We start from the raw sequence: 15,303 nt of genomic DNA on the forward strand, positions 1-15,303 counted from the left end.
TCGGGAAAGCAGGGTGGGAGGAAGAGGGACTAAAAGTGCTCCCCACAGAGGCGACAGCAGAGCAGAGACCTGGGTAAATGCGAGGTATTAGGTGCATGGGGGGTAGAAGACCCTTTCAAGGAATTTTCTAGATCTCCAGTAGGGGTCTGGGTTCAGAAGATTTTGTTTGCTCCCCAGCCTCTGTGCAGCTCCTGATGAGATCAGACCTGGCTGGAGTGTGGGAGAGGCAGATCTGGACCCACCTGTGCATTTCCTCCAGGGCTACACTCATCTCATTGCTGTGCTGTCCATGATAACACGCCCACCTTGATCCCTGGATTTATTTCATTGCAAATCACCAACGAAGCTGAAAAGTAAATAAGAGGCTAACATTCAACTCAGTCATACTATTCAGCATCAACTACATGCTTAGCATGGTGCCTACAATGGACAGACTGAATTTATTTGTGCCTCAGTTTACTCATCTACTAAATCAAGCTTAGACTAAGTAGTCTCTGAGGTTTGCCCCCTAGTTCTGAAGGAAGTCCTCAAAGAGCTCAGAATTTTGTTGCGGGCATAATTTTGTTTCCACCATGAGAAAATGTTATCAAGCAAAGCAAGCCAAGTGGGTGTGTGAAACTCACAATCAGCTTAATTCTGAGTTCACAATGCTAGCTGTAGGGTGAGGGTCAGGTTCTGGCCACGGCACACACCAGAGTCTCTGGTGTGGGGAGAGGCTTTCAATTTGGGCTGCAGAGAACGAAGCCCCAAATCAACCTCAAACCACACACAGGTTTGAACTGAACATTCAGATGCCACCTCCCCTCCGAGAGTCTGCACCAGCCTTCGCGCTGCAGGGAATGATTAAAGGTGAGCATTTTCTATTTTGGGTCTGGAGGAAGGGTTCTATGTTTGGTGACTGTAATCACAGATGGGTTGGGACGACTCATTCCTATTCAGCTGCTTATGAACAAGCACAATTAGAAGTTGACAGCAAACACGCTTCACAAAAATTATCACATTTAGTGTGATTCCCATAATAAAAACAGGAGCAGGCACTGGAGTCTTTTCAATTTACACACAGAGCCCTGGGGTCTCTCCACAGTCACTGCCGATCCAATGTTTCTGAGTAAACTTTATTAGGAAAACAGATTGAAAACTCCTGAGGTTTCGTTAAACCTTGGTTTAACACACACACACACACACACACACACACACAGATGTGCCTGCCCTCACATCTTTTTCTTTTCACCAGAACGTTCATCTACATATGACACAGATATTGTAAAGGCGGGGAGAGGCTGGTCTGTGGCCACCACACTGCACAGCTGGGCCATGTCCTGCTGGGGTCCCCAGACACAGCTGTTGCTATTAGCAACACCCAATTGGGTATTATTTTACTTGAAGAGCCTTTTATATATGCTATCTGATTGAATCTCATAACAATCCTGAGTGATATATTTAGATAGAGGAGATATAGATATTTTCCACGTTCTTTTTCAGGGAAAAACATGTTCAGAAGGAGGGTGGCTGGAGATAGTGGATTCAAAATCACTCTGCTTAGCTACTGGAGCAAGTTTGAATCCTGCGTGGACCTTGCCTCAGTTTTCATAGCTGGTGTCTTTATACCAGGGAGGCAAGAAATGGAACATAAATAACTATCCATTCTGAAAATATTATTGAACACGCAAATTGTGATTGTTCCCTGCGAAGCGTCAGATACTAATGAATGCTGTTTATTACGACTTCTTGTCTCCTTAGCTTTCTTTGGGAAACGACCCCTGTTCTATGATATTCCTGTTCCCTCTGCTTGATTTGGTCAAGGCTGAATCCGCCCTCCTGCCACGAGGGTGGTCTCTGTCCCTGACCAGCCACTTAGAACACACTCCACACCCACGGTCATTGTGATTGGTTCATTCGTGAGCATGTGTGTTCAAATGGGCCATTCGCCATAGGACTTTTCACCAGGGAGTTCAGCAAAAGGATTTCCTTCTTTCTCTGGAACTGCTAGAAGCCATAGTTGCCTCCTTCATGGGGAGAAAAAGCATCTGAGGAAAGAGCAAAGAAATAGCAAATGGGGCTGAGAGATGCAGAGGGCAGGAGCACCGATGGCTTCTCCTGAGCTCTGGATCCTTAATGTCTGGACTTCCCCAGCCTCTGCGATAACACAGTCCCTGTTCCAAGATGTCATATACTTGGAGTGATTCAGGAGGCAAACAAGAGTGAGCTCTTCTATTGAAAAGATAATAAATCAGTAAAAGAATATATATAATACATGACATAACAGAACACAAATGTATCATTTCAAGCTTTGATATGCATTAGGAAGGTCAAAAGGTTTGAGTGAGACAAAAATGCTATGGTCAGAAGAAGGAGTTTCGGGGTGGTCTAGGAAGGGCAGGGATGATCTGTTGAGGAGGTGCCACTTATGTTGGATGTGAATAATAACTCTCCTCTCCTTCCCCATCTACATCTTAATAACATTAACAACTTCAATAATTGCAACAGCCTATGTTTATTGTCTTTTTGTTATATTATTTTTATCGAGGTAACAATGGTTTACAGCACTTGGGGGTGTAGGTTCTTCAGATATATGTTACCACGCCACACGCACCACCCACGCACCCACACTCCTCCACCACAGCCCGTTGGGTCCTCTCCCCTCCCCCACCGTGCTCCCCACCTGCATCCTCTCCTTCTGTTACACTCCATTCCACAGTTGGATTTCTAGGGTTTTGGGTTTTTTGGTTTAATTTTTCTGTTCCTTTGTTTCTTATTATGTATTCCCTGTGAATGAAATCATCGGTATTTACCTTTCTCTTTGTGATTTATTGCGCTTAGCATAACACCCTCCAGTTCCATCCATGCTGTTTCAAATGATAGTCAATCCTCCTAGTATATAGTAAATGCTATTTTAAAATGATAAGTTCCACAAACTCTACAAGGTACAAGTGATCATCTCTGTGTTTTACCGATGAGGAAATGAGGATGAGGTCAATGAAGTAACTTGCCCAGGGGCCATTGCTGGTGAGCTGCACAGCCTGGCTTGAACCAAAGACTGGCTCTGAAACCCTCGCTCTTTCATTTCTAGGATGTGTTGCCAGCAAAGAGGGGAGTCATGCTCCAGATGGGAAGTGCAACCCAGAAATTTTCCATACGAGGCAGAAAAAGGGCACTCTGGGTGTGTCCTGGGGCTTATGTCAATACTGTACTTAAATAACTTCGTATACATCTGGTGATACAAAGCATTTATTGACGCCTGGCACATGCCTGGCATGGAAGGCACACTGCACAGACTCAGCACTTGCCCACAGGACCTCACCCCTCGCCATCTGGAGATAACGCAAACAGTTCAACCCACATGCAACTCTCGGCTGAATGTACATTGAATTTTCCATGGCTCCTTGTTCAGTCTCTCTCTCCTCCCTCCTCTTCATCATCCCTTATTTCTCATTTTTTACATCTTAGCTCTCTTCTTGACTTGAGCTAAGCTGGAAATGGAGCCTTTAGCGGTGGACAATTAGACAGTAAATCCACTTGGCTTACGTGCCACTTGATCCGTCACCTGCTATTTTGCTTTCTGTGAGTTACTACGTGTGAATTACATATGAGCTGGATGTGAAAATCCAGGCCTATCAAATGCAGACCTTTCCCTGTTCCCGTCCCTCACCCCTTTCACTCCATGGCTCTTACTCGTTGCCCTTCCTCCCCCTCCGCCCCAAGCTTGACAAAAGCAGATTCTTCAAAATTGTCCTTCTGGGAATGTCTATTTCATTTTGAACTTGACACAAAATCACTATTTTTGACAGTTGAACTTTTCAGCAAGCTTGATACAAATATTTTAATATCCTGTTACCTGAGCTGAGGGAGAGATAAAATTTTACACCAGACACCTACAGCGGCCAGGGAATTCGTTTGCTGGTGACTGATTTAAAGGTACAGTAACAGCCAAATGGTTAACGAGCTAACCATGCTCGGCAGGGCAGAGGTCAACGGGGAAAGCAAACCTGGTAACTTCGTTGGAGCTGGAGGACCCACACGGGAAAAAAAGCTGCCTGTCAGACAGTGCAACAGCTTCACCCAAAGTTCATTCCCAAGAGGCTAGAAAGGAAAAAGATCAAGGGACATCAAGAAGGTCTCGTGAGGAGTGGACAAAGGCAAGAGTGGCCTGGGACAGGAAAGGCAGGCTCCTGAGTGCTGGCGTGTTGGGTGTGAGGGAAAGGCAGCCGCTGTCACTGAGGAAGTGTAGTGTGGTGTGTCCTCGGGGTAGCAGGGCAGATGTCAAAACACTGGCTGTTACCTCAAGTTCACGCGCTCAGCCAACCAGGAAAAGATGGAGTGTCAGGCAGAAAGGGTGGTAGAGGTGCCTCTTATAAACCACAGCTGACCCCAGCAGCCCCAGGAAGCCCTCTAGCAGCACTGGTCCCACAGAACTTTCTGGAGTGATGGAAATTTTCTCTTCTATGCGAATGTGGTGGCCATTAGACACCTGTGGAAGGACCGTGGCTAGCTTATCTGAGGAACTGAGTTTTATTTTTAATTTTTTTTAAGATTTATTTATCTATGCATACAGGAGTGGGGGTACAGGCCAGAGATGCAGGGGGTGAGAGGATTCACAAGAGACAGAGTGGGGAGCAGAACAGATAGATTGACCGAAATACACCGCTGGGGGGAGTAGCGGGCGAGTCAGGAGAGGTCTGCCTCGCTGTGTGGGTTGCTCCCTGGCCAGCCTGGGAACAAACTTGTGCTGCAGAGGCTGCAGATTGCTTCGTAGTGCGGTGCTTAACCCCTTGTGCCACCAGAGAGGCCCCAGGAACTGCGTTTTAAATGTTATTTGATTTCCACTAACTTACCTTTAAATTTAATTGCCACATGGGGCTGGTGGTTACCATATCCGACAGCACAGCTCTGGAATGTGGGCACCTCAGCGGAAGTCCTCAGGTGCTGGTGCAAGTGCTTCTCCACTAATGGAACTCGGCTGCTCACAACTGTCCTTCGTTTCTCCTCTTGCCACATCTCTCCCTCTAATCTTTGCTTTCTGATCTGTGGTCCTCTTTTTCACCTCAAATCTCTGCTTACCTCTAGTGTCTGCCTTTTGTGATTCTAACTTGCCCGGGCCATCTTCTCTGTATCTGCAGAATTAATTTTCATTTCCTGCATAAATAAGCCATTTAAGTCAATGGCTTAAAATAGCACATGTCCATTTCCACACGTGAGGTTTAGTGATGGTCTCTGCTTTAGGGCCTTGCAAACCTGCAGCCGAGGTGTTGGCTGTGGTGGTTGTCTCATCCGAGTCTTGAACGGGGAAGGGTTTGTTTCCAAACTCATGCTTGTTGAGTTTGTTTCCAAACTCATGCATGTTCGTTCCTTGCAGGTGGCTGGGCTGAGAGCCTCAGTTTCTCGCTTGCTGTTGGCTGAAGCAGGATGTTGTGGACCTTTCCAAAGGGCCGCTTACTCCTTCAAAGCTGATCAAAGCCTTTGTTGTCTTCAGTGGGTTAGAAGAAGGTCAAGATCTGCCCAGGCTCTAGGGGAGAGGCCGCAAAAGACATGCACCCCATGCAGGAGGTGGGGTGAAGGGGTTGTCCTAGGTCGGCCTTCCACAGCCACATTTCCAGCCTAAGATTTTTTTGGTTTGGCTCACTTTTCTGTATTTCTGTGTTCAAGTTCCAGGAGGAGAACTATGAGCCCAGCTTGTTCCTCTGAGCCCGGCCACCTCATCCAGACCTGCCATGGCTGGGTGGCCACCTGTCTGGGTTTGGCCTTGTCCTGGGGGAGAGCATAAGCGGAGCATCACAGGGCAGAGACTGGCTCCCTCGAACACAGAGTCAAACGGGGCCAGGCCCGCAACAAGGCTGCGGTGGGGTCATGCCTCGCACACGTAAAAGGGCAGGAAATTCTACTCCTGAAGCCTGGAAGAGGCAAAGAGGTTTCCTTTATTCTCCTTCTTTGCTTACAGCCTTTATCTCAGTTCCAGAGAGAAGAGGAGAGCTGGAGGGAAGGGACCCTTTGAAATGGGATCTAGTTACATTTTAGACAAATTAAAGGAAATGTTACTTTACAGAGCAGAAAAGAACCTTCATTCCAAAAGCCAAGAGGGCTAGGAATATAAATGGATTAAAAGATATAAATGACATAGTCATAAATTATGTCTATGAAAATAATCCACACATGATTAGCAATATGGGAATGGTTAAACAAATTATGGTAAATTAACATCATTGAACGTTACACCGCTTTTAAGGATGATTATATGAAAATGAAAACAATGTACAGAGGTATTTTTGATCCAGAGCTGTAAGAAAAAGCCCAGAATTACAAAATTTAAATATGAAAAGATAACTTTGTAAAACTTTATATGCTTGGAAAGGAGAGTGGAAAATGTGTGATTATATATATTTTTAAAATATCCTTTATTGTTGTTATAAAACTTGTCATGCAAAGAAAAGCTTAGAAAAAAATGACTAAGAATAATAGGCTAATGTTATTTGACCTGACCCTCTGCTAATTACTTTCCATGCCTTTAGCAGGGTGGTCCTGGCTGTTATTTTTAATTTGCAGATGAGGAAACTGAGGCTTCATGAGGTCAAATACCTTGCTCAATCACATAGGGGGATTTGATCCAGGCTGTCGGCTCTTGAACTATGGCTGTTCAAGTGCACTTTAGGTACTGTGGGAAAGCACGTGGAAATTTACGAGATCGTCTATGACTGGTGGAAAATTTGAAACCTAAAATAACAAAACCAAGCAATGCATTCAGTCCAAATTCAAACTCAACTTAGTCACTGTAGGATGAAATATCCATAGACTGTGAAGCGAAGGTGTCACAACCATCAGGCTTCTCTTGCAAGAATTCCTGATGGCCCGTGGTGATTGTTGCACAATGATTAGCCAATTATAAATCAAATGAATTACTTTTGGCTAAATAATTTCACCTGTAACACTAGAAAAAGCATTCCAAATTTTTTTGCAGTTAGTATAGGATGGGGGTAAAATTAAAAACTATTTGATATGTGTGAGACCTCAAGTCTCTAAAATCTTAGTCTTGTCCAGAGCCTGTGATTTCTACCTCTTCCCAGCACCTCCCAGGCTTCGAGGCACCCCAGCAGGTGACAGCCTGTCGGGGCGATGGGAGAAGGGGAGGAAGGAGACAATAGGGAAGAGGTGGGAGTGGGGCACGTAGAGGAGGGAAGGGCATGTGGAGTCAAGGACTGTGGATTTTGCAGCATAAAACTGGCCCTGTATAGTATGATCCCTGAGTTCTTATTCCTCATCTTTTGTGAGGGCACGAGCATGTGTGTGCGTGAACACGAGCTCCCACACATGCTTATGTGGCACGTGAGTGTTGCCTGGGGTCTGGGTCCATAGGAGAAACACTCGAGCTGGGCTCCCCCTACATTTATTTGCAATTACAACTTTATGGGTTCACATTTTTCAGCAGGTTGCAAATCCAAACTGTAGCAATCTGCAGAAGCAACCCTATGCTTTAGGGGAAACTGAACCGTGGAATGTCTTTAAATATGAGGCAGCAGCTGTTATAGTCACTGTCCGCTTGCCTGAGAAAGTGCTTGGTAATTTACCGGCGCTTGCTGTATACTTCGCACTCATGTCAAAGCAAATTTTAACCTGGGCTTTGCTCTATATGGAAGTCACACTCAGGGGATTTTAAGGGCCCATCCCACCAAGACCCACAGTTTTGGGGACACCCTTAAGGGCAATAATGCTCTTTCCCGAAACAATTGAGTGAGAGAACTTTGAATGTTGAGTTGCTTGAAATTTGATCAATAGATTTTTCTCCTTTATCCTCCCTACCCCCAACCCTCTCAGACCTCTTCTCTACTAAAATACCATTCTCAATTTACAGGTGGCTTTTAAATATAACTTTTCATTAAGTTACTCAAAATGAGTTTATGAGAGGAGGTCTCTATGTACCGACTGTGAGGGATTTACGAGACAGGAGTCCAAGATAATAGCCCGGGACGGAGACCGCTTACATTTCCAGCCTTGCAAACTCATTTTTGATGACACCCTTTAAATAACATGCATGGCCATTTCCCCCCATTCTAACCAAGCGCTGGGATCTTGTTGCGATAACCATGGAGCCGTATGTTACTTGATCAGGGTAATGCAGGGTAATTACTGGCCCATCGCACTTCATTACACCACTGTAATCGGTGGCGGCTCAGTGTTTCAGCTACAGCTGCTCTGAAAATTGAGCTGATATGGATACATGCTAGGAGTGATGGCAGGGGCCCCACGCAAATGGCAGAAATTAGCATCCGGTCAATAGGTTCTGAAACGCAATATGCCACTCAGCCCAGGACACCAGCTTTGGGTCTCTCACTTTCTCTCGGCTACAGAATGATGATCATGGAAGAAATGAGTCCTTCAACTTGTGTGATGCCTCATAAAAGGTCATTAAAATGTCAGAGAATGTTAAATGCCACAGAATAACATTTCTTAACACATCATCTAGTTGTTTCACTGGTGCAGTGGACACTTGCTTTAGCCTGGACCATGTCTGGGAATGGCCTTTTAACATTTACTTGTTACAAACAACAATAAATGATCCAGATGTGTAAAGGGCTGTGGGGACACTTTAGAGAGTAAAAGGGAGAAACACTAGTTATTATTACACTGGTTCCTGGAATGGTGAGACATGGCAGCCCTGCACACGGCACAGCTGTGATCCTTGGTCTCCATCCTTGACCTTAGAGTTAAAGCTGGTGCCATCTGGATGACAAGTCCATGAGCGTGGTCCTTTTCTCCCTGGGTGGGGCAAAACGCATTGTCTGGCCACAGCAAGGGGATGCTAACATAGGCTTGGGTTTTCTGGGAGAAGTGTAGACACCAACACATGGGTCTCATCTCTGAGCATGGATATGGAGTAGATGCTCATGGAAAGCTCCACTTTGGAAGACATCATCACCAAAGTTACATACAGAACAGACAGAAGCAGGATAAAGAGTTCTAGAGAAGGGAGGGAAGCAAGGGAGACAGCACCATGGGAAATGGAAGGAGTGACAGGCATTCATTGGATTTGGCATTGGGAAGATGTGGCCGCCATTTCCAAGATGGCTTCCAACAGTCCTGCCCCTGAGATCAAGCCTTGTGTGGTTCCTCTCACGTCAGTAGGGACAGCCTGGCCCTTGGAACCAGCAGGATACTGTTGAAATGATAGAGCATGGCTTTTAAAGGTCTTGGAAGACACTGATTTCCATCATGCTCTCTTCTAGCCACAAACTCTGGGGGAAGATGGCAGCCATGCCACCAAGATAGCTCCCTGTGCCGAGGAACTGAGGCTGCCCACCGAGAACCACGTGAGTGTCCCATCTTGGAAATAATATGGTTACAAAGAATGTGTTCCTTTCAGGCTTCCTGCAAGCACTAGCTTCTTTTCAAGGAAAACGATACTACAACATGAGATGGAAAATAAGATTTAAGACACTGTGTGCAAAAATCTGCCTTATTACTTTATAGTCATAAGTCCAGTTTTTCTGAGGAAATAGTTTGAGTCTCCTTTTAACTTTTCATCCCCCAGCATTTTTCTATAGATAAAGTTTTATGGCACAGGATAACCCATATAAAATGGATCGACCATAATTCTTCTAAGTGGGTCAACTTACGGCACAGGCCACCTGGAATTACTGGAGGTTGTCCAAACGGCATAAACACTTTCTGAAAGACAACTAAAGTGTCATGGCATGATCTGAATCTATTTGATTGAAAAAAAACAAAAAAACAAAAATGGAGTCATGGCTGCATAGCCCTGCTGGAGTTAACGGACATTCTCTTCCTTTGAAGAACAGAGACTATCTGTGGCATTTGCAGGGCGAGCTGAGTTTTCTGTTAGCTTCATCCAGACCCAAACCCTCCCTTTGCCCTGTGTTTCCTTAGCTGCATCACATCTCTTGATCCGGTCTAAGTCATGAATTAGTAAAGAACCAACCAACGGCCCTATCTGGAGCAGTCTGTTTAATCTTTCATGGCTGGCTCCAGGAAGGATGGCTTTTGAATGGCTTTTTCTTTCCTATTTCCCCCGGCCCTCCAGCATTGACCAAGACGAAGGCTGTCATGTTTGTTTCTGGCCATTTTTATTTTTTTTTAAAACCCTTGTTCACAAAACTGGAAAAGGAGAAAGGAAAGGGCACCTTTCGGGTAGTTTTGGGCAGAAGTGTAGACTGAGGAGTCCACATCGCATGCAGCAAGGAACCCCGTGGCGGAGGGATGTGGTCTGCTTCCCCACAGTGTGCCCTGGCCTGGGCACCCCAGTGGGAGGAGCGCACACAGAGGCCCCAGCTCGGCTAACCCTGGGCCCGCCAACCTTCCTTCTTTCTTCCTTTGTCTTTTTTTCTTCGCCTTAGCAAAGGAAAAAAAAAAAAAACCCGCAAAAAAATACCCCAAGTTAAGCACCGCGCTGTGAAGCAATCTGCAGCCTCTGCAGCACGAGTTTGATCCCCCGCCAGCAAGGAAAACCACATGGCGCAGCAGACCTCTCCTGACTCGCCCACTGCTCCCCTCAGCAGTATATTTCAGTGGGTCTGCCTGTTCTGCTCCCCACTCTGTCTCTGGTGAATCCTCTCAATGCCCCCCCAGCCCCACCCACATCTCTGGCCTGTACCCCAGCTCTTGTATGCATAAATAAATCAATCTTCAAAAAAAGCATCATGCATTAAAAAAAAAAAATCCAAAACCCCAAACAAAAAACAAGCCTATATGAAGTCTTTGTGATTGTTTTTCTTCCCGAGGAAAGGTTAATTCTTGTAGCCGTAATTCATTTATAGGAAATTAGACACAGGAGCGGTTGGATGCCTGAGATAATTTGAAAATTCCCTTTGAAGATCTTTTCCCTTCAGGTTTGTTTGAGGGCCTTTCCCCACCCTGTATTCTTGATGGGGTCTCGAGGCATCACCCAGTGAGTTCCCTGTGGTGAGACTATACCCCTGGAAGGGTTGACAGAGGCAGGACCCCTGGGGACAAAGGGCTTGGTCCATCTTTGTCATGTGTGGTGCCAGCCCAGCTCGCACCTGCACAGAATCACTGCTTCCAGCTCATTGCAGCTCATCTGTCACCAGCAGGCCAGACAGCCACAGGTCATTCAAGTACTGACCGAAGAAAGTTGTCATCTCCTGTCCCTTCTAAATTTTCCAGGCAGAGCTGGCCCAAATCCTGGGAAAGACAGACTTCCTTTCCTGCTGGTCTGTTCTCAGCTCCTGGCATGGCATGTCATGGCCTAATTTAGAAAGGTTGTTTTTTTTCACTGTTTTCACGACATTCTTTTCTTCTCCCAATGGCAGCTTATGAAGAACGGTCAGGAGTCAGTTTCCAGTTCTGTTAGTAGAGCTGGGGGACCCTCGGCCGAGTCTTCCATCGCTGAGACTCTGTTTGGCTTTGCAAGATGGTGACGATGCTGGGCCTACTGGGTAGGTAGGTGGGAAGTTAGAGGGAGACCATGAGGTCAAGAGCCCACCAGCCAGGAGGCGCTCCCTGGACATGAGGCATTACTTTCACTGTGTGACCACGGTGTGTTACGCAAGGTGGTGGTGGGGGAACAGTTAGAATGTTCAAGGCACTTGCCCAGGAACCTGCACAGTCTTTGGTCATTTTACCCAAATAACCCCTAGACCTAGATTCCTTCCAAACAGGATTCTCCATCTGCAGGAGGTGGACGTTTAGCCGTGGAACTCTCCAAAGCCAACCACAGGTCTGCTGAGAAGAACTGAGGCTGAACCATGCCACAGCTGTGCAGAAGGAACTTGTCCTGACCTGCGGATATGTGCTTCCTGGCCCAGGACATGTGACCTGACCCCTTTGTGCCCCACTTTCGGCACATGTGAACATGTGGGCTGCACGAGACGACCTCAAAGTTGCCGTGAGTCAAAGCCAATTATTTATTTGCTGTAACAATTATCAACAGAGGGCTCTCTTCACTCGCTCTCCAGTCTCTTGCCTACAAGAACCCCTAGAAGCCTCCTGTCATGTCCACCGCCTGGTGGGACCCCAACTGCAGGCCCCTCTGACATCATATATTGGATTTCTGGACCTCTGAGAGGCGGCCGTACAGGGGATTCACTCCATTTACCTACAACCCCCAGCTTCTCTCTCTCTCCTGGGGTCGTGTTGATCGGCCCTCAACCTTCCCGCACACTCTCTACCCAGAGAGAGGCCATTCACTCCATCAGTTGCTGTATTTCTGATCTGCCCATATTGGGCAGAATACTAATGACAAGCCAGATCTTTCCTTAAACACTGTTAAGACCTCGAGTGCACAATGAAACATATATTAACACTTTCTTTTGAACTCTTTCTTGTGGCATTTCTTTGGAGAGGAAAAGCTATTTTGCAATTGCCCATTAACCATTAATGTTTTGAGTCACAGTAGGAGAAGGGAGAAAAGATAAAGGGATAATGTCTGCGAGAGAATCAACCCAAAAGGTTCACCATAACGTGAACAATTTCAAACATGTTCGATCTGTTTCTATAATTTTGTTATTCATGAGACATAAAGACAGGGAGAGAGCAAAGTAAACACAGCCACTTAGGAGATGGATGGAGCGCACAAAGAGAAACTAAGCCGTAAAATAGAGCAAAGGAGCAGAGCATTATAAGCAGAAAAATTACATCTGGATTATTCTACTTAAATAGAAGAAACATAAATCACACCGAAGGCTTGTAGCAATGTGTACTGGAGCGATAATGAACAGACCAGCCCAGACCGCCCTCTCTCCTCGCTGAGTTGAATCCTGTGTCTCCTGTGTGATCCAGCACAATTCCTGGGAGCCCGTCATGACCCCAGTTCTCCTGCCCAGTCCTGCCCAGTCCTGTCCAGTCTGGCCTGGTCCACTGTGGTCTTGCCCTGCTGCTGGCACTGGTTCGCTTGGAGTGTGCCTTTGTCTTGGCTTCCCTTGCAGACTGCAGACCTCTAGAAGGTCTTTGCATCTCTGTACCTTTCATTGTCACGGGACTTGGGGCTAAAATCCCTCGGTGTAGTAGTTACACGATGCATGTGTAGACTCATATATTTGTGATGAAATTCTCTCTGTCGTTAGAACTGTCAGCAGAAGAAATTCTGCACAAATGCACTTGGAGGCAGATTGTTTGTTAACCACTGAGCCACCCAATATAGTACCCAATTTAGACAAACATGTCTATTCATAGCTGTTGTTCTCAACTTTCAATAGGTCGAGAAAAACAAGGCTATACTTTTGAAGATTTTCAGTGGTAAATATTTTTGAGTAGATTTGTTCAATTAAGTATATTTGGAGTCACTGAGACTTGAGCGCCGAGGTCTTATACTTGCTAGGACATCTCAAAATCAGCCATCAGTTTACTCAGAGACTCTTTTAAAATGTCTCAATTGCCTCTGGATCAGAAATAATAGAAAAGATGAAGTTTCTCTCTTGGTTTTTTTTACATCATTGTAAATCAGAAATACACAATTCTCCTGGGCCTGTAAATGTTGAGACTGTATTCATCCAGTTTTCAACCTGGAGAGTCAGTGTGATTTAGGGAGAAATGGCCCCTAGTGTTTTTTAAACTCTAGAAACGAATCACTCATTGTATTCACTGCTCATGAATGAAACAGTGAGAGCAGAATTTCCTGTGCCTGCATTTCCTCATCTATCCATGAGGATAATAGAACTGACATTGAAGTGTGGTTATAAAGATTAAATTAGCTAATATGTGGACTAGGTGGCTGTAGGTTAATGACAAACACGCACATGGCAAGGGCTATATAAGTGTTGAAGAAATAAAAATAAAATAAATTTAATTCTCATAGCAATGCTTTGCGATAAGTGCTTTCAAAAGCCCTCCTGCCAAAAATAGTTAAAAACCAGCTGATCATTTGTTTTCTATCCTTAGATTTACAAACAGTGGATATCACCAAGCAATCTTCTCTAACCCTGGGAGGCAATTATTTGTACAGCCTAGCAGTCTCAACTTTATTTGTTTTGAATAAATAAATATAATTATAGCCATTCTCAAGGCCCCTAGGAAACATTTTCCTAACACCAAGAGTGAAAAGATACACCTCCATCTTTTTTGTAATTGACTGAGTCAGTTCACACTCAGCAAAGGAGAAGCTTAGCAGAATAGGAACATGTCTTAAAATATTAATTATGTATATCCGAGTTTCATAAATTTTTTAATTTTCTGAAAGGCGCTAATAACAAGAACCTGTAATGACTCCAGGGAAACAATGACACATTCGCATCTTATTAGTTAAAATAAGTACAGTAATACTTTAGTTATCTGATTGTCACTGGAAATGGACCATTTAATGCACGTCCATTTCCAAACAAGTAAAGCTTGGGTCTATGATGGCAACATCTTTGATCATTTGACTTACTTTTAAATGATGGGAATATGGAACCACTCCTCTTTTATTGTCCAGATCATACTGGAGAATTAAAAAAGTGCTGACCTTTGGGTTGATTTTTTTTAAAGATTTATTTATTTATTTTATGCAAGAACCAGGGTACAGGCCAGAAATGTGGGGGGGTGAGAGGATCCACCAGAGACAGAGCGGGGAACAGAACAGGCAGACTGACAAAATACACTGCTGAGGGGAGCAGTGGGGGAGACAGGAGAGGTCTGCTGCGCCATGTGGGACCCTCGCCGGCAGGCTTGGATCGAACCGGCACTGCAGAGGCTGCGGACAGCTTCACAGTGCCGTGCTCAACTGCCTGTGCCACTAGGGGAGGCCCTGGGTTGATTTTTTTTTATAGGAAGCAAGGGTCAGCATTTCCTTTACTAAATACTATTATAGTAACAAGTTCAGAGAGTTTGAGGCAGGAGACCACACTCTGCCCTTGCATTGAAAGGCTCCATGACTAATGGTGTTTTGTTGGGATTGCATGTTCTTATCAGTTCACAGAGCATGGGGAGCTGTTGTGTTCTACTTGTGAGGCTCTGGTGATTGAAAATAATTAGGATTAGTTTGGGGGCATTAAAAACAAGAAAAAGTAGATCAAGTGGGAGTTATAATGGAATATACCTATACCCATCTACTCAACAAGGGGGTGGTGTTGGTGATGATTAAAAGAAGAGAGAAGAGAGCAAATAGCATCCGGGAACTTTTCTCCCCCACTTGAGTCTGAGGTTAAGCAGAGGTTGAGCCTGCCCTGGAGCTGGGAGGTGGGATGGATACCTCCACAGAAAGAAACCAGTTATGGGGTCTGGGGACACTGGAGCCAGAGTGGGTGGTTGGGGGGCGTGGGTGGCTGGGCCTGGGGGGTACAGCACACACTCAGCTTCAGAGAACACGTTCTGGCTGCCGATGGGTGCATATATGGGGGGCCTTCCCTGGTGATTCTTGTTCCTTCA

The 15,303-nt window shown here is 45.4% G+C and overlaps 1 long non-coding RNA gene across 3 annotated transcripts; it reads left to right on the plus strand.

Annotated features, from left to right (window-relative positions):
• Positions 1–673: 673 nt before the first annotated feature.
• Positions 674–13,946, plus strand: LOC119234044 (uncharacterized). Of its 3 annotated transcripts, XR_008550014.1 has the most exons (5): positions 674–849; positions 9,213–9,296; positions 11,274–11,403; positions 11,638–11,848; positions 13,840–13,946. It is a non-coding gene; the product is annotated as an uncharacterized LOC119234044 (long non-coding RNA). The 3 variants fall into 3 exon arrangements; XR_005122534.2 differs by lacking the exon at positions 13,840–13,946 and having other exon boundaries at positions 11,638–12,258; XR_005122533.2 differs by lacking the exon at positions 13,840–13,946 and having other exon boundaries at positions 11,274–11,399; positions 11,638–12,258.
• The last annotated feature ends 1,357 nt before the right edge of the window (positions 13,947–15,303 follow it).

This window comes from Talpa occidentalis, unplaced genomic scaffold (assembly GCF_014898055.3).
Source record: "Talpa occidentalis isolate TD23 unplaced genomic scaffold, MPIMG_talOcc4v2.1 talOcc4.8, whole genome shotgun sequence".
Lineage (NCBI taxonomy): Eukaryota > Metazoa > Chordata > Mammalia > Eulipotyphla > Talpidae > Talpa > Talpa occidentalis.